Source organism: Panthera onca, chromosome A2 (assembly GCF_046562875.1).
Source record: "Panthera onca isolate mPanOnc1 chromosome A2, mPanOnc1 haplotype 2, whole genome shotgun sequence".
In the NCBI taxonomy this organism is placed as follows: Eukaryota; Metazoa; Chordata; class Mammalia; order Carnivora; family Felidae; genus Panthera; species Panthera onca.
The window spans coordinates 132,515,252-132,534,794 of NC_138340.1; the positions used below are offsets into that span (position 1 = coordinate 132,515,252).

Genomic DNA, 19,543 nt, shown 5'->3' on the forward strand with positions numbered 1-19,543 from the left:
TGACGCAGGGTCCAACCCATGAGCCGCCAAGATCATGACCTGAGCCAAAGTGGGATGCTTAACCGACTGAGCCAGGCACCCCTCTTTGTCCTTTATTTTTGATGTTAACTTTGGTATTAATAGGCATCTAAAGTATATGCTTTTAAAATGCTTTTGTTGATTTTCTTTAAAAGTCTAGACTTTATAGATTGATTTAGGAAAAATTGATATCCATGAATGTGAGGAGAAAGTAAGGCAATATGGAATTAGGAAATAATTTAGATTGCTATGTACTAATAAAAAATCTGCTTCTTTTGGTGGCATATAGCAGGCAAAAAAGAATTATGGGAGAAAATTAACACAAAGAAAGTCAAGAGTGGAACCTGCTCATGTGCAAAATTTTATCATTAAGAGAAAAATGAACAACAGAAGCAATAGAGAAAGACTGCTAGAATGTTAAGAAAGGGCATTTGAATTACCCTAATTTTTGTGACTTTGAGTTACCTTGATAACTAAAATAATAGTTTCAAACTATGCTTTGCAGAATACTTAAGACTTTGTGGAATACCCCAGAGGTACCTAGGGAAAGAACAGAGGTGGTAGAGGTGGGAGTCTGGTTCAACCATAATGCCTCATTGTTATCTATATATTTGGTTGACCCTTCACTAAGATTTCATTGGAAAAAAGGATTTGTAGCCAAAAGTGTTTGGGAACAATTTAAATAAAATTAGGGAAATGTCTAAATGCTCAACAAAGAAAAGAGGGCATGTGGTGTCATCCCTCCCTTTTCGGTGCCTATGGAAGGCATGGCTAATTGAACACAGGACTCCCTGCTAGACTCAGATTTAATCTCCATACAGATTTCCATGTGGTCACTACCAATCAGTCAGAGTTGGTGTGTGAATCAAAACCCGTTTATTACCTATACACTACTAACTTCTGTAATTTTTTTGGAAGATTTGAGCTAAATCTTTCAGATTAAAGAAGGGAGAGACTAGAAAAGACAGTAGTTAAATAGCAAATGGGTCTAGGATACACACGTTGTAATAAGAGTCAAGGGAATAGCCCTTACTTTGCAATTATAAGGAGAAAATGCTTACTACCAACTTGTTGATTGTGGAAAGGCCTACAAAGCTCATTAAGTATATGTTGAAGAGGAAGTTGAAATCAGTCATGTTTTCAGTTGGGAATCTTGAGACATAAAATAACTATGTTCTATAAATTATAAGTTAAAAATTTTTTTTAATGTTTATTTGAGAGAGAGAGAGAGAGAGACAGAGAAGGAGCAGGGGAGGGGCAGAGAGAGAGGGAGACACAGAATCTGAAGGAGGCTCCAGGCTCTGAGCTCTCAGCACAGAGCCCGACATGGAGCTCGAACCCACGCACCACGAGATCATGACCTGAGCTGAAGTCTGATGCTCAACCAACTGAGCCACCCAGGCTCCCCTAAATTATAAAATTTAATCACCAAAAGTTTAAACCTGCCAAATCAATGTAAGAATGGGAAAGAAAATCTGCATCTCTTAGAAATGGATCTCATGCTGTCTCAGTGGTCCTTGCTTTGTACCAAACAATGGATTTTAAACTTCTCTAAGTTAATATGTAGGAAAGCATTTCCATGCATGTTTGAAGAGTTCCAAAGCAATTAATGCATTAACAATTAATTTTATTTGAGGTTGAGTATGTTTTATGTTCTATGAAGTCATTGAACTGAATGTGACATAAATTTAATTTTTGAAGCAGTGACAGTTATTTGTCTCTATTAACAGGGCTATTCTAATGTGATGCTGGGATTGAGTTTACCTAGGACTCCGTATCAAAGTTGACTCAAAAGTCTTGTAGAAGATCTGGAAGAAATAAGTAAGTGGCCTTTTGGTAATGATTCTTTTCGGTTCATTGTGCTTATGTCTGCTTTTCTAGTGTGTGCTTTATCCTTTAATTTTTTGGTTAGATATCTTTGCCCAAATGTTAAGAAAAGTTATCAGTGAACCACAGAGACTTTCCACGTAGAACTATAGGAATATTCACCCTCTTGCCTTTCCCATTTCACTCCTTGCTGTGCTTTCCCGTCTTATTAAACTTGGTTTCACTTTTTTTTTTTTTGAAAATTATCATGGATTCATATAGAACATGAATTTGGTTTTGAAATACTGAAAGGAAAAGATTAGTCAAGAAAAGCATCTGGATTATTTTGTTATCATTATGTGGTCTTTTATGCTGATATTTTCAGATTATTTTATTAAGATTGAGTTGATACTGAGGGTTTTGGAAGATCTAGGAATGCCAAAAAATAAAGAGAATAACATGCTAGTAATGATTTTTTTTGAAACTTTGATTTCTCCTATAAACTTTTTGAGATCCAGCAAGTCAGCTGTTTAGAAAGCATTCATTTCCTTTTTAGTGTTATACTTCTTTAAATCTAATGGGAGTTTTCCTTGATATTTACAGTATCAATTTAGAGAACTTTAAATCCATTGCTTGGTACAAAGCAAGGACCACAGACATGGCATGGGGTGCATTTCCAAAAGATCTAGATTTATTTCCCACTCTTGCTCAATATGGAATGCTTCTGCAACATTATTTTTTCAGTGTCACCACTGAACTGTGATATCAATCAATTAAGATTTGGCCACCTATTGGTATGAAAATATAATTATAAAAAGAAAATTAAAAGAAATTTTAGGTGAGGAGTTCATATTATTTCTCTTAGACTCTACCCCCAAGTAGAAGGGAACGAACCATGGTGCCTGGTTTCTCCTGAATTCTTTTTTATTTCTTTCCCACCCCACTCCAGAATTCTTTATCAAGGGATTGCACTGAACGTGTATGTAGGACAAGCCTCAGCATCCTCGCTATTCTGCCTATATTGTTCTACCCCTTTCCAAAACTTTCTCCAGATGAAGGCTCCATATCTTCCCTAAGACGTATTTTTTCAGTGTGGTTGGATTTTACAGTCAAATATTTTTCAGGCAATTTACCTACTATTTTGCCTGTGGACCTCTAGTTTTGTACTAACTTTATTATTTTGCCAGATATACAAGCAAAATGATTCCACACTTATTTATCATTTAAGATTTTAAAACACTTTGGCAACTTTTTACTTCCTTTTACTCTTTCACTAAACTCATTAATTTTACTCTTGCATTGCTTATGACCTAAGGATCACATTATTATCCTTTGTTCATTAGTAAGTGGAGAAACTAAAACACAAAGAATTTAAATGATTTGGAAAAAGTAATATAACTTGCTGTGATTTTACAGCTAATAATAAACAATTAAGTATTACTAGAACTGTATCTGCTAAGGCCCAATCTTTTAATTTTTTTTTCTGGGTTATTTAATTTATGCTTACTGTAGATAATGGTGGTGTTGATATAATATTTAAATTCTCAGTTTTTGGGTGAGAGGACATTTGTGTTAGTAATAGTAGGTGGATTTAAGATTTATAAGTGGGAGTTACCTGCAATGAATATTATGGAACCATGAAAGAAATGATTTTTAAAAAATAGAGTCTTTTTCCCAGAAAGGAAACATATTTGTGTTTGAAGTTCTCAAAAACTGCTTCTCGAACTTGCTAATTAGACTTTTCTTAATCATTTGCTTATAATAGTTCTTATATTTTTAAATGAAGACCAAACACATATTGGTGGAATAATGCATATGCAAAAGGCAATGGTTCGTCTTAATGAAAAAATGCATTACGAAACAGTGTTTTTCCTTGGGAATATGTAGAATTTATGGACCCAGAGCTGGAGGTATCATGATAAGAAAAGAGTCAATGACAGAGGCAAGGGTTTGGGAGTCAGGTTGATACGGCTTGGATCCCTGCAATCATTTGCTAACGTTTTTAATCAACCTTGGTTAGTTTCCTTAAATCTTTGCATATCAGTTTTCACACCATAAAACCAGGGACAGATATAACTGTTTGTTGGATTATTGTAAAAATTTAGCACTTAATACATAGCTATTTTCAAGACATATGCATTTTTTTCCTTCAATTTCCACTGCTGTGTTCCCTCCCCTCCCCAAATCACTAAAGTGAATACTTAGTTGAATCTTCCCATTTTTGAACAATTTGTTTTAGCATTATCCCCATTTTGTCTCTCTGAGAGGTTAAATAACTTGCCCTAGCCTATACTTCTGAAGTGGGAACTACAATGTTGTTTCATGCAATTTGCACCTAAAACTGTGCTTGTGCACCTAAAACTGAGTAGTTGGGTGAGTATGTATGTGTGTGTTTTACTCCATCACAGTGACAATTATTTTCAGTTTCCATTGTAAGAGTATTAAATCCAATTAAAATATAAGATTTAGTTATTCCAGTGTACTAGAAATAAACTTTATTCTCAAACTTAGAGAAATTGCTGTAAGTTTCATAAATGCTTGTGAAAAAGTAAGCGTCATACATGACAAAATATTTGCTCAAATTTTCAAGTCATTGAAAAGAAAATGCACTCTACAGGAAGCTGATTTGGCTGAGGAGGGTCTGGGTCGGTGATTCATGTTCATGGCTCTCTGACAGCCCTTAACAAAAAGTAGCAGGAACAAAACTGCAGAGAGGAAGCTATAGAGTGTAGCTGTTGAGAATGCAAGCTTGCAAATCAAATTGCTTAGGTCTGAATCACGGGTCCAGGGCAAACTTACTGTATGTGAAACGTTGGAAAAATCATTTAAACTCTCTAATCCTTAATTTCTGAATCGAGAAAATAGAGGTAATAGTACCTCACTTCACAGAGTAGACTTGAGGACTACATTTGTGAATTCATACAAAGGGCATAGTAAGCATTAAAATAATTAGTTATTTTGTCCCCTATTTTATTAGTTTCACAAGTTGACTGTAGTTTCAGGCTATTTAGCAAATATGCTCCATAACTTTGGGCAAGGAGATGGTAAAAATGAGTTAATTCTGTAAATGTGCTCTCTGTGTTTCAGTCAGCATGTATATTAATTTTCTATTGCTATGTAACATAGTAAATGTTTAAGAGCTTAAAACACATGCTTTTGTTAAATCACAATTACCACAGATGGGGAGTCTAGGCATAGCTTCACTCAGGGTCTTATAAGGCTGCAATCAAAATACTGGCCAGGCTGCATTTTCATCTGGAGTTCATGGTTCTCTTCCAAACTCACTGGTTTTAGCTGAATTTAGTTCATCAGGGTTGTAGGACTGAGATCCTCAAGAGGCCATCCATGGTTCCCATGCATGTGACCCTCTTCATATACAGTCCACATTATAGTAGTTTGCTTTTTGAAAGCCAGTAGGAGAGTCTCTACTATATGAGAGCAAGATAAAGCCATATATACATATATGTATGTAAATATAGAGCATGTGTATATGTATTGATATAATCATTGAAGTGCCGTCTCATAACCTTTGCCATATTCTGTTGGTTAGAAGCAAGTCAGAGTCCTGCTCACATGCAAGTGGATAGAATTACAGAGCATGAACTTGGGGGCCACCCTAGGATCTGTCTGCCAAGGCATGTTAAACTTATTATCTTAAAATTCAAATAACCCATTACTTTAGGTTTTTTTAAATGTTTATTTATTTTTGAGAGAGAGACAGAGTGTGAGTGGGGGAGGAGCAGAGAGAGAGGGAGAGACAGAATCCAAAGACAGAATCCAGACTCTGAGCTGTCACCACGGAGCCCGATGCGGGGCTTGAACTCACGAACTGCAAGATCATGACCTGAGCCAAAGTCAGACATTTAACCGAATGCGCCACCCAGGTGCCCTAATTTTAGATTTTTACAATTATGTACTATTTAATAAAAAGGAATATTGTCACTATTGTAAACCTTAGCTCTCAGTTATGCTTACAGTGTGACTCCCAACAGGTCATTCCTCCCTGTTAAATGAGATTTATTATTATTTCATGCCGGGTAACGTCAGGCTAAATGCAGCTTACCCTGGTATTTAATACTCTCCAGAATCTGACAAAACCTGAATACTAACCTTTTCTTCCCATTACACCAATATGCATACCTTGAATCCCATGCCTTACACTTGCCCACATTTCTGTCACATCCTATTGTTTCTTTCCTTTTCTCCATCTCTTTAAAGCACATTGACATCTCTATCTCTTCCATTATACTTTTCCTGTTTCTTTCCTCCTGTTCAACCAGCCTAGGACTTTTCCTGTACAGTATCATATCTGTGTTACCCACAGCCTTGCCTATAATAGTATCTTAAGAAATATTCACTAAATATATATACCTTCTTCATTTAAAACCGTGGTCAGTGTGATAGCCTTTTCAGTTTGAAAATTATATTTGAAAAGATATTCTTCATAAATTATCCACTTTTAAATGACTCAGTAATCTGAAATGTATCTCAAACAACCTTTAAATTCCCTTTAAGAATCCATTGCAGCATAAACATTTGGAATTGATTGCACAGAGGAGAACATGAATGATTGGGGTCCAGGAGGTGGGCTGTGGGAGGCAGCCTTAAAGATCTTCCTTAATGATTCTGTCTCCTGGTTATCACACACTGTTGTTTTTCCTTCCATGTTCACCAGAGTTGGCCCATGTGGCTGATAGAATATGGCACAATGATGGTATATTGTTTTTCAGATTAGGTTACACAAGACATTAAGACATCTGTTTGGGGTGTTCTTTTTCTATTGCTTCTCTCTCTGTCATTTTCTCCCCTTCTCCCTCTTTCTTCTTTTCCCAGTCTCTCTCCTTTTTTCCCTCTCTCTTTCCTTCTGTGTCTCATGACTTGCTCTGGGGAAGGCAAGCTGCCGTGGAGAGGTCCATGTGATGAAGAACTAAGCCCTCTGGTCAACAGACAGGGAGGAATTTCCTGACAAACCATGGGACTAAACCACCCAGCTGAAATACTCCTGGATTCCTGATGCTCAGAAACTGTGTGAGATAATAAAGGTTTCTTTCATACTAACCTGCTAAGTTTGGGGGTAATTTGTTATATAGCAATAGATAATTTATGCATTATATATATTACCCCTAAAATTATTTCCACAGATTTCATCACTGACCTTGGCTTTCTGGGGAATAAATACAAGGATTCCTAGTATATTGAATATATGGTCTCTAAAGTAAATGTAATTCGATAAGCCCATATGTTTGTAAGATAGCCAAGTGAGAAGAAAATGTGAAATGTTTAGATTTCACCTATAATGCTGATTTTATAATATGCAGAGGTCTCTTTTAATTTCTTTTTTACCCATTGATCACATCAGTGTTGGAGAATCATGCTTACTAGGGGCTGGGTAGGTCTGGGTACTGGTCTGGTACTGGTTCTTTTATATAAGAGCTGTTTGGGATAGTTAAAAACACTCTTACTTTTATAGAATTTGAGCTTGAAGAATCTACTAGTTTCTGTTGTTCTTCTTTAGGGTTCTTATAGAAATATAAAAGACAGTTATATGGCAGCATCTAGATATATGTACACATATTTGGGGTGTTATGCTTTGAAATGTAGCATCACTAGAAAAACAATATATTTGGTCTCCAGAAAAGTGAGTTGAGAAGTATGTTTCTGCAAGTAATAGGTCAACTTTTTTTTTTATAAACTCATATTAAACTCATCATTCTAATTTCACTCTTATTGATTATAATGTGATCACAGGACCTGGGCAAAAATACAGCCTTATATTTTAAAAAGGTAGAAACTTATTCCTACAAAAAAAAAAGAGTTTACATTTATAACTTTAAGTTTGTGGTTTAGAGTGATCCACTAGTAAAATTTTTTGATACCATTGTACAAAATAGCAAAATATGGATTTTAACTGGACTGCTTTTCAATTCAACTGAACATTAAGTACATTTTTAATGGTCTTATTTGCTGGGAAGAACACCATTACAATAATCTGCTTTTTACAGCCCATATCAAATATGAACCAGCATCACTTACTATGAAGTTTGTGCTCTGGGAGACATTTCCACAGCATCTATCAGTATTGCCCCACATTTCTTGGAATTAGTCTTTAATGATATCATTTTCCAAAATGAGTTGTTGCTCAAACTCACTGATTGTTTTGTGGTTAAAATCTAATCCAGCAGCTATATTTAAAATGTCATACAAATTTGTAAGGAAAGGTCCTTCTGGAAACTACTATTATATTAGGAATTGTATGAAAATGTAGGTGAAATGCTGTGCAGCTTGAAATTTTTTTTTGTCCCCCCCCCCCCCCCCATATAATATCTGAGGGCTGAATTAAAAAAAACCTATTTTTAACTGTTGGCAATTCCAGTTTTTACTATTGTCTTCTGGAGAACAGAGGACTATTACTGTAGGTGTCATGTAAAATAAAGTTAGAGTCTGAGGCCTTCTTTTAGCTGTCAGCCTTATTAAGGAGCTCTTCATGTGTTGAACCCAGCACCTGGCATTGTATAAGTGATGCATGTGAGAGCCTGGGGAGAGCTTTCTTTCTCTTCACTGTGGCTTTATTAGGTCTTGGTCACATTTTCACTGTTGCTCTGCCTTATCCAACTTTCTAGCTGCAACTCACAGCACAGTAGGCCTAATATAGACTGACGCCTTTGCCTGAAGGCTGATTGAAACTTGTGTCTCAGAGTTGCTAATGCTCACTGAACCATTTTATTGAAGATAAAGTAAATAAAATAGATTGCCATATGAGAATTCTCTGAAATCAAATGGAATAATTTGGCAGGTTTAAGCCCATGAAGAAGGCAAAGCAGTGAAACAGATGCGAATACTTTTTATGTTCAGATCAAGGGATAAATATTCTTGCTCTGTTGGGCCTAAATATTCATTTTTGTCTCCACAATTAAATGTTAACCATAATTCTCAATTGCCATATTATTTTTGGTCTTAAAAATGGGTCCTCTGTAAAAGAGTAATGTGAGTAAAAACTTTTGAGACTATAATATTGTGATGATTTTTTTCTTTGTCTTTCTCTGCTTAAACACATGGATCAGTAGCCTCAGAGAATTTAATAAACAACACAAATGAATGGATTTGCCAAAGTGCACTCTAGAATCTTAAGGTTGGAAAAAAACAGTAAATCTTACCTTACTAAAAATGCTAGTAATCTTGAGTGTCTCATTCATTAATTAAGAGTATGTGTTCACATGAGAGTAACCTTTTTTGGAAATAGCCCTTTGAAGTTTATTTGTTTTTTTGCTTTTTTTTGTTTTTGTTTTTTTGACTACAACTATGAGGTTTATATAAAGAATTTTAAGACATATATTTTGTTTAAAATATATATTTTGAAATAATTTGGGAGGAAAAAAGAAGTTAAAGTGACCTTAGCATCTTGAATTCTATGACATTGTAATGACAATAGCATATGGTACCATATAATATGTATTGACATATTTAGTTTGTGAATAACAAGGATCTGAGCACTTGCCTGAAGATATGTGAAAAGTCTGATGCAGAGAAATGAAGATCTCTTATTTGATTGCCTGGGTCAGATTAAAAGTAAATATTTATAGAAGAAAGATCAATAAAATGGTTTTGTTGGAAAAGTTTCTGAATTTGCTAATTACAGCATTTCTCTTCAACCTTATAAAAATCTGTCACATAAATACTTTCTTCTGTAATTTCTCTTGTGTTTTTAACAACTTCAAAATAGTTTTAGTTTATACCCTTCTTAAGTGTACAGTTGATTTTAAAAATTTTTCTAATACATTTTACTCATTTGTTTCTTAGTTAATGATTCATGCTTACTTTTCAGTTAGATCCATTAAATTTTTTCTTGTCTCTAGGTATCCAATAGCTCATCAGATCTCACAACTGTAAACTATTTATGTTATAATGATTTCAACTGCCATCAATTAAATGCAAAGCACACATTATATTCATACATAAATAAGGAGTCGTCTTAAAGAAATATTCGACACTCCTTTATACCCTTATAAATAATGTTATCTATTGAGAACTGCTAGTTCTTAACTATAAATTTGACTGTTTTTCCTCTTAGGGTTCAGTCACTCTCAGGGTGCAGGGTGTCTCAGACAGCATGCAGGGCTGAGCAACAATAAACATGCTTCATGTCTTATTGTGAGTGAACTGAAAGTTGTGCTCACATTTCAGTTTTTTTCATATAGTAAAGCTGAAAGCATAATTAGTTATTCAATAGTGATTAAGTACTTTTATGTTCTTAGTGTTCTAGTGCCCTTTATTTATATTTACCTTCCTTGTTATATTCTGTGCAGACTCCTCTCTGGTTAATCAGAAATGTGGAAGTACATTCCTCTAGCCAGAACTACATCTCGTTTACTCTCGACTCTAACCATGTATCTCCTTTGAGATTTTGGTTTTCAGTGTGAATTTGCCTTCAGAAAGTCATGTGCTAAGAAAAGTTTTCTTGAAATAAGAACATTATCTTGAGACCCTGAGAAGCCTTAGTCCCTTTAACACTATACTCTAGACATTTAGCAACATGCCAAACTGCAAATAAGAGGAACTTACAGTAGAGGAGGTGCATATGATGAGTCAACTCCTGAGCTCACCTTTGATTTCTTTATATGCCACCTTCTTTCTGGTCAACCTTTTGTCCCTGCTTTGCCTTTGCACTTAATTCTACTTTTCAAAATGCCTGGTTGTCTCTTTGCATTACTAGTTTGGGAAAATGTGTTTGCTTTTGGCATTAATGTCTGATCCCTCGGACAGCTCCCTGGGTTCCATGTGATGATGATGATGATGACGATGACGACAATGAGGATGACATTACTACTGCCACTACTACTACCTGCCGTTTATTTAGTACCAAGTACCCTCCTAAGTGATTCACTAGCATTAACTCACTTAGTACAACCTATGAATTACTTGTTACTTATGAGGTAGAGATCATTATTGTCCCCAATTTATAGATGGAGTGGGGCCCAGAAAAGTTAAATATTTTGCTCATTGTTCCACAGTCCCTGTATGGTATGACTAAGATTTGAACTAAGGCAGGCTACGTCCAAAGCCTCCAATGCTCTCTTGCCAATACTGTTGAACAGTCCTTCTTACGTGGTTCTACTTGTGGCCCAAATTAACAATGAATTAATTTCTGAACAAATCACCTTTCTTCTTTCAAAACATGGACTAAGCTATGAAAATATTAGTTAAGTAGGAATTCATAAAATCTAGTTGAGGAATTGGTGAGAATGATTTGGAATTAGTGTTTCAGTCCATTGAAAGGGATTGCTTCATAGTTACTTTAAAATTTTATTAGGCTGACCATGCATTCTGAAACCTTATTTTTATTTTCACTACAGGTTTAATAATGTTCTTATAGAATTATAACAAAGATAATTAAGTTAGAGCTTAATTAAAACTTAAGTCCAAAATCTTAAAAATATACACCTTATAGCCAGGTGACCATTTTGTATATCATCCAGGACACTTTTGAGAATAAAAAGGATTCTATTATTATTTATCCTAGAAAACAGGTAACACATTGGGATTATCTTGGGTGAAGACGTGTGGTCACTCTGCTTGAAGCAGACACTTCTAGTAGTTGTTCCAACATCTTTTCTTCTCTGCTGCCAGAACCCTGATGTTATTGAGATATGCTTCATTATTCCACAGAGCATGTACTTCGTGGGAAACTGACCCTGTTCCCAGCTCCAACAGATAGCTACTAACTAGTTTAAGCCAGTTATGATAACTCCATTCCCATGTCAGAAATATTCAGTTATTAAAATAATAAGTATTAAACAATGTTAAATAACTTCATTAATAAATACATTTGGTATTTAATTATTTTATTATATTCAGAGCTCTTCTTACCTTTTGACCAAATGAGGTGGTAACTTTCTTTTTTATTTAAACTTTTTAAATTTAGATTTCTTAGTTACCTAAAGCTATAAATATTCTAATATACCCATTTTAATCATTATTTGAGGAGCTGTTCCCTAATCAGACTTTCACTTTACAGGGATCTCTATTTGCATAATGCAGGATCAGCTTAGGGAAGTGGACTGAGGAGCTCCAGGGGAGGGCAGAGATGGGAGTTTACCTCCCAAGAGTTCAGAAAGGTTATTAAAAGAATAGAAAAGTGGCTTCCGTATCTTTTGTTTGCTGAAAATAATTTAAGAAAGTCAAAGGATTACACAATAGCCATTTACACTATGCAAATGGCACAGAAATACTTCTAGAAGTTTTGTGGAAGTTTTCTTACAGGAAGGCTTATTCCAATTTTTCTAGCACCTGTGCCTGCACCCCCTTCCCCCCCACACAGATAAAACTGCACTTTGCGTGGGATTTTGAAGGGAATGGAAAAGAGATTTAAGCCACCATTTTTTTTCTCATCTGAAGATAGCTGCTGCTCTGATTTGATTTCTTGTTGCCCTGTTACAACTTAGGTGATTAGATATATGGATTCTTCTGTTTCCTAATGTCACAGGTAAGGAATCAACCTTACTAACAATTGCAAAGGAAACTGGTTAAATAAATTATATCATTCCTAAATAGTGGAATAACAAAGAATATTTAGGTAAGTCAGTAATGTAAGTTATAGAACACCATTTCAGAAATATATGTCTTAGGAGGGCTTCTGCAAGATGGTGGCCTGGGAAGATCTTGACCTCCCCTCCTCCCATGGACACTCCACGTCTATAGCTACACATGGATTATTTACTTCTGAGAAGGATCTGAAAACAATGTGAGCTACTTCTTCACAACAAAGGATAAAAATACTATCTCGAGACAGACAGGAGAGGTAGATACGTAGTCTTACCCCCACCTGCCCTGGCACAGTGGCACACAGTAGGGATGAATCTCACCAGTCTGATGCTTCCCCCCACAGGAGTGAGGAGTTGGGGCTCAGCCACACCAACCCCTGGGATCAGCAGAGGAGCATGAGCCCCCAGAATGTCAGGCTTAAAAACCAATAGGGCTGATGTCCAAGGGACCCAAAGTCATATAGGAAATTGAGACTCCCCTTTTAAAGGGCTTGTGTGTAGTCTCACTTGCCCTGAGACTCAGAAAAAAATTTTTTTTTTTTGAAAAATGCTAGGCTGTATGTCAAGGAGATTTGTTTGCTTATCTAAAAGCATCTGGGGTGCCTGGCTGGCTCAGTCAGTGGAGCATGTGACTCTTGATTTCATGGTTGTGGGTTCAAGCCCCACGTTGGGTGTAGAGATTAATGAATCTTTAAAATCATCATTAAAATCATCTGCTGGATGAGCATGAGAGAATTGAAACTCTCTTCAGAGATGGAGGTGCTGGTGGATGTCAGTGTTACACTCTCCACCAAACTTGCTACCTTAGTTAGGTGAACTTGAACATGGCACCATACTGCTACCTTGCTGAAGCCAGAGAGTGCAGTCAGTTGCACGTTCTCCCACTCCCTGGCTGGGGCTGGTGAGTGCTACTAGTCATGGTATTCTCCTGCTCCCAGCCTAAAGCTGTGCACAGACAAGGCGCTTTCCTGATGCATTCCTGAAACCATGGCTGAATGCAGTCAAGACGTTTCTTTGCTGCCTTTATGAAGCTGGTGAGTCTGCCTTGACCCCTGTGCCCTCTAGCTACTTAGCTAAAGCCAGAAGGTGTGTACAACACACACAGGAGATACCCCTTGATCACCTGTCCCAGGTAACTGTGAGAAAGGTAGTCATTGGAAAGACATTTCTTGGTAGGCCACCTCCTTCAGAGCACTGCACAGATAGCACACTGAAAGACAACCCTAGTCTTACTGTGCAAAAGGGCTATTTAGCCTGGAGCTTTAGCCCGAGGGAAGGTTTCCTTCCCACACATCTAAGTCTAAGAAGACACATCCAAGGAACATAAGCAGGGAGACACCATCCTTGTGCACCTCGCTACAACTCGACAAGCTCCCAGAAAAGAGCTTATATGCTCATCTGGAGCTCTTTCGTAACTGTTGGCCTAGGGGATGCCGCTCTATATACCTTCCCCTGGTATGGAGGCCAAAAGGGATTAAGATTGTGGTCCCACAGGACTGTATATAATTTCCATACTTTAAAAGCTTCTGCCTGAGGGACTGGCAGTAGGCCTGAACTAGGTGCTGAATGAGATTCTTCCCTTTGGAACACTGACAGGTCTTGGCACACCTTCAGCAATGGGAACATATCCAGAATCAGTCAGGTAGTTTAGACAATCCCAAAGTTGCAGGAGATAACCAAGAGCTAGGGAAAGGTTGAACAGAAGAAGATTTATCATCAACATAGGGCCACCCCTTTAAGACTAAGAGAGGTAGCTTCTTCACCTAATACACAGAAAGACACACAGAGAGTCAAGCAAAGTGAAAATGTGAAAAAATAGGTTACAAAGGAAAGAAAGAGATGAAACCTCAGAAAAATTCCTTAATGTATGGAAATAAGTAATCTCCCTGATAAAAAATTCAAAGGAATTGTGATAAAGATTATCACTGAACTGAACTCAAGAGAAGAATGGATAAACACAGAGACAAGTTCAACCATGAGACACAAAATATAAGAAAATACCAAATAGGAGTCACAGAGCTGAAAAATACAATAATTGAAGTAAAAAATACATTAGAGGGATTCAGCAGCAAACTGGGTGAAGCAGAAGAATGCATTAGCAAACTGGATGACAAAGCAATGGAACTTACCCAGATAGAGCAGCAAAACAAAACAAAACAAAAAAAAAGAATTTTAAAATATAAATATAACTTAAGGAGTCTGTAGGACATCATCAAGCAGAATAACATTTGCACTATAGAGTTCCCAGAAGGAGAACAGAGAGAGAAACAGGTAGAAAACTTACTTGAAGAAATAGTGGCTGAAAACTTCCCTACGGAGGAAATCAATATCCAAGCTCAGAAAGCCCAGAAAGTTCCAAATAAGATGAACCCAAAGATCCATACCAAGACACATTATAATTAAAATGTCAAGTTCAAAGACAGAGAATCTTAAAAGCAGCAAAAGAAAAACAAATTGTCACATGCAAAGGAAACGATGTAAGGCTATCAGCTGATTTCTTAGAAACTTGGAGACCAGAAGGAAGTGGTGTAATATATTCAAAGGACTGAAAGGAAAAACCTTCCAAACAAGGACACCTTACCTTGGCAAGATTATCATTCAGATTTGAAGGAGGGATAAAGAGAACCCTTAGAGCCAAAGGAGTTCATCACTACTAAATAAGCCTTACAAGCAATATTAAAGGGACTTTTAAGCTAAAAAGAAATGGCACAAGTAATACCAAGAAAATATAATGAAAGTAAAAATCTCACTGGAAAAGGAAGGAAATAATAAAGATCGGAGTAGAAATAAATGAAAGACTAAAAAAGATAATATAAAAGATCAGTGAAACTAAGAGCTGGTTCTTTGAAAAGATAAAATTAATGAACTTTTAGCTGGAATCTCCAGTAAAAGACAGAAGGCTCAAATAAATAAAATTAGGAATGAAGGAGTAGAAGGGACAACTGATATCACAGAAATACTAGGGATCATAAGAGATTACTAAAACAATTACATGCCAACAAATTGAACAACCCAGAAGAAATGAATAAATTCCTAGAAGCTTAACCTCTTCCAGGACTGAATCATGAAGAAATAGAAGACTGAACAGACTAGCAAGGAAATGGAATCAGTAATCAAAAACTTCCCAACAAACAAAAATCCAGGAGCACATGGCTTCACTATTGAATTCTACCAAATATTTAAAGATTTACCTATCTTTCTCAACTCTTGCAAAAAATTAAAAAGGAGGAAATGCTTCTGAACTCATTTGAAGAAGCCAACATTACCCTGGTAACGAAACCAAATAAGCACACCACAGAAAGAAAATTATAAATATCCCTAATGAACATAAATGCAAAAAATCCTTATAAAATATTAGCAGAATTAAATAAATGAACATTACAGGGATCATACACAGTGATAGAGTGGAATTTATTCGAGGGAATGCAGGAATCATTCAACATCCACAAATCAACGTGGTATGCAACATAAACAAAATGAAGGATAAAGATCATATGATCATATCAATAGATGCCAAGAAAGTGTTTGACAAAATTCAACATCTATTTATAATAAAAGCTCTTAATGAAGTGGTGATAGAGGGAATGTACCACAACATAAGGCCATATATGGCAAACCCAAAGCTAATATCATAGTTAATAGTGAAAGGCTGATAGTTTTTTTTCCCTAAAATCAGCAACAAGACAAGGATGCCACTCTCCCCACTATGTTATTTAACATAGTATTGGAAGCCCTAACCATGGTAATTCACAGGAAAAATAAATATAAGGGCATGCAAATTGGAAAGGAAAAAGTAAAAGTGTCACTTTTTGCAGTTGACACGATACCATAATAGAAAACCCTAGAGACCCCAGCAATGACGTATCTGATAAAGGGTGAGCATCCAAAATCTATAAATTACTGATCAAACTCAACACCCAAGAAACCAAAATAATCTATTAAAAATGGGCAGAAGACATGAATAGACATTTTTTTCCAAAGAAAACATACATATGGCTAACAGACACATGAAAAGATGCTCAACATCACTCATTTTCAGGGATATACAAATCGAAATTACAATGAGGTGTCACCTCATACCTTCCAGAATTGCTAAAATTAACAACATAGGTAACAACAGATATTGGCAAGAATGTGGAGAAAGGAGAACCTTTTTAAACCATTGGTAGGAATGCAAACTGGTGCACCTACTCTGGGAAACAGTATGGATGTTCCTCAAAAAGTGAAATAGAGAACTACCCTATGATCCAACAATTGTACTACTATGTATTTATCCAAAGGAATAAAACTCATTCAAAGGGATACATGCACCTGGATGTTTATAGCAGCACTATCAACAATAGCCAAATTATTGAAAGAGCCCAAATGTCCATCAACTGATGAATACATATAGAAGAAGTGGATAAATATATACAATGGAATATTAGTCATCAAAAAGAATGGAATCTTACCATTTGCAATGATGTGGGTGGAGCTAGAGTGTATTATGCTAAGTGAAATAAGTCATTCTGAGAAAGACAAATACCTTATGATTTCACTCATATGTAGAATTTAAGAAACAAAACATCATATGATTTCAATTAGATGTGGAATCGTAAAACCAAACAAGCAAAACAACATGAAACACAGATTTGTAGATCCAGAGAACATTGTTGGTTACCAGAAAGGAGAGGGTTTGGCAAGGGGAGAAATAGATAAAGGGGTTCAAGAAGTACAAACTTACATTTGTAAAATAAGTAAGTCATGGGGATATAACATACAGCATAGGGGCTCTTGTCAATAGTATTATATTAACTTTGTGTGATGACAGATGGTAACTAGATTTGCTACAGGGATCATTCTGCAATGCATACAAATATTGAATTGCTATGTTGTACACTTGAAACTAATATAGGGTGATTATACCTTAACTGAGAAAAATAACATGTTTTGCTTAAACTCTTTAATTATTCATAGGAAAATTACAGAAATATGTACCTATTCTGTAATATATATATTTGGTGAGTATATGTATCATACATTATATTATATGTGTATATATATCATATGAATATGTATACATGTATATGATATATACATATCAATATGTATCATACATTATATTGTAATTTGTGTATAGTATACATTATAAATATACAATACAATATAATACAATACAATACAATACAATACAAATAACATTGTGGTTATTGCTGAGGGATAGTTGTTAGTTTTTCGTTTTTTTATTTATAACTTTCTGTATGATTTAAACTTTGTTCATCGAACATGTACTATTTCCTAAAAATGAGAAAAATATTAAAATAGACAATAATTACTAAATTGGCACTCAGTTGCAGTTATCTAATTAGTGTGGATAATTTATATGGTTAACCAGGTGCTCTGTTGGCTCAATCATTCCTAGTAATACAGATTTACTATATCCTTTCTTGTGTTTCTGTTCAGGATTTTAACACCTTTAAAGACAAGGATGTTGTAGATCCCGTGGCTCAAGAGCCTTTAGAAATTGGAATTTTCACCCATAAGGGATTTTTTTTTCTTGATACCGTACACTTTTTAAAACACCTAAATATTAGCTACACAATGACTTATCTTTTAGAATTGTTATTTATAAAACCCGAAAAGGATTCCTTTCCCTGGATAAGCTAATTTAAAACTAATCCTAAGAAGGGACTGAGTAGGGCAAGTGCCTCTTAACACCATAAGACATAATTCCACCATTTATAAAAAATATTTTGTAATTCTTCTTTTATTAATATGAAATGAAATTCTTAGGTATGTTTCAATACATATAATTTCAAAAATCAGTTTAATAGAAAATGTAAATGATCAGATGTGACTAAATTAGAAGATTTTATGAAGTAGTCATGTAGTTGCTCTACTTGTAGAATAACTATAATTATGATAGCTAAAAATGAAAGGATACATGAGCCATCATTAGTGCTCTTTCTTAAAATGGTGAAAACGGGACAGTTCTGAAGAAAATAAATATTACTTTGATATACAGTATCACTGACCTAATAAATTCAGTGTATATTAAAAACATGGAAAAACACTGTAGATCTTAAATGTAAAATAAGGTTAGGTCTAGTCACAAGTTCTGTATTTTCATGAATGTTCAGAGAGAGTCCTGTAAGGTGCAGTAGTATTCTTCATTACTGCGGGATGACCAGCAGACATAACCCCTGCCGACAGGTGGCAACGATGTATCGAATTATTACAACCAAAAATTCTCTCACAGATTTCCCAAACTCCCTTTAATTAATTAATTAATGTATGTATGTATGTATGTTTATATATTTTTGAGAGAGAGAAAATCTATTTATGTATGTATGTATGTATGTTTATATATTTTTGAGAGACAGAGACAGAGCATGATTGGAGGAGGGCAGAGAGAGAGGTAGACACAGAATAGAAAGCAGGCTCTAGGGTCTGAGAAGTCAGCACAGAGCCTGCCATAGGAACCGTGAGGTCATGACCTGAGCTGAAGTGGGATGCTTAACTCACTGAGCCACTGAGCCACCCAGGCTCCCCCCTTCCCCCCCCCACCCCAACTCCCTTTAAAAAGCAGTATGGCTCCCACTGAGAAGCTCTGGTTGCGGTGTTGAGACACAGGAGTTCTTTATCTCTGCTACAATCTGTGGAGTTAGAAAAACCTGTTTATCTGTCTGATGTTCAGATCCATGATTTATTGGTGAAAAATAATTTTTAAAAAGGCATTTTGCACTCGACTTCTACGATCTCTTTTTGTAATTACATAAAGTCTTTTACTTTTGTCAGCATGACTTGGAGAAATCCTCAGAGAATGTTTGTTCAGACTTACCTTCTTAGAAAACTCTGTTGTGTCTCGAGGCCTGGTCAACATCCCAAAGAATAGGCATTTCCCCCAATCTCCAGTATTTGGCATTTGTGTAAATTCTATGTGGGCTACTGCCTAATATTATAGTCAGCTCATTGAATGTAATTAAAAGGGTGGAGGTATCACTCATCACTAAATAATAATATTTGAGAAATTGAACATTTGTGATTGGTATAATAGAAAGCAGAAGTAAGTCCCTGAGGCTGGTGATTAGCAGAAGTCAACTCATAACTTACTTTCATTGAGTTTTAACTGTAGATTTCAATTACCATCATGATTACTGAGCAATATTTATTGACTACTCTCTTGCATGTAATTCCATATT

The 19,543-nt window shown here is 35.6% G+C and overlaps 1 protein-coding gene across 7 annotated transcripts in view; it reads left to right on the forward strand.

The window, feature by feature from the left end:
- FOXP2 (forkhead box P2) overlaps positions 1 to 19,543 on the forward strand; it is a 566,859-nt gene that overhangs the window by 161,062 nt on the left and 386,254 nt on the right. For all 7 annotated transcript variants that reach the window (XM_060632922.3, XM_060632934.3, XM_060632931.3 and 4 more), the window contains one exon: positions 1,749 to 1,839. The gene's annotated coding sequence lies outside the window, so the exon portion shown is untranslated. The remainder of the gene's footprint in view (positions 1 to 1,748; positions 1,840 to 19,543) is intronic.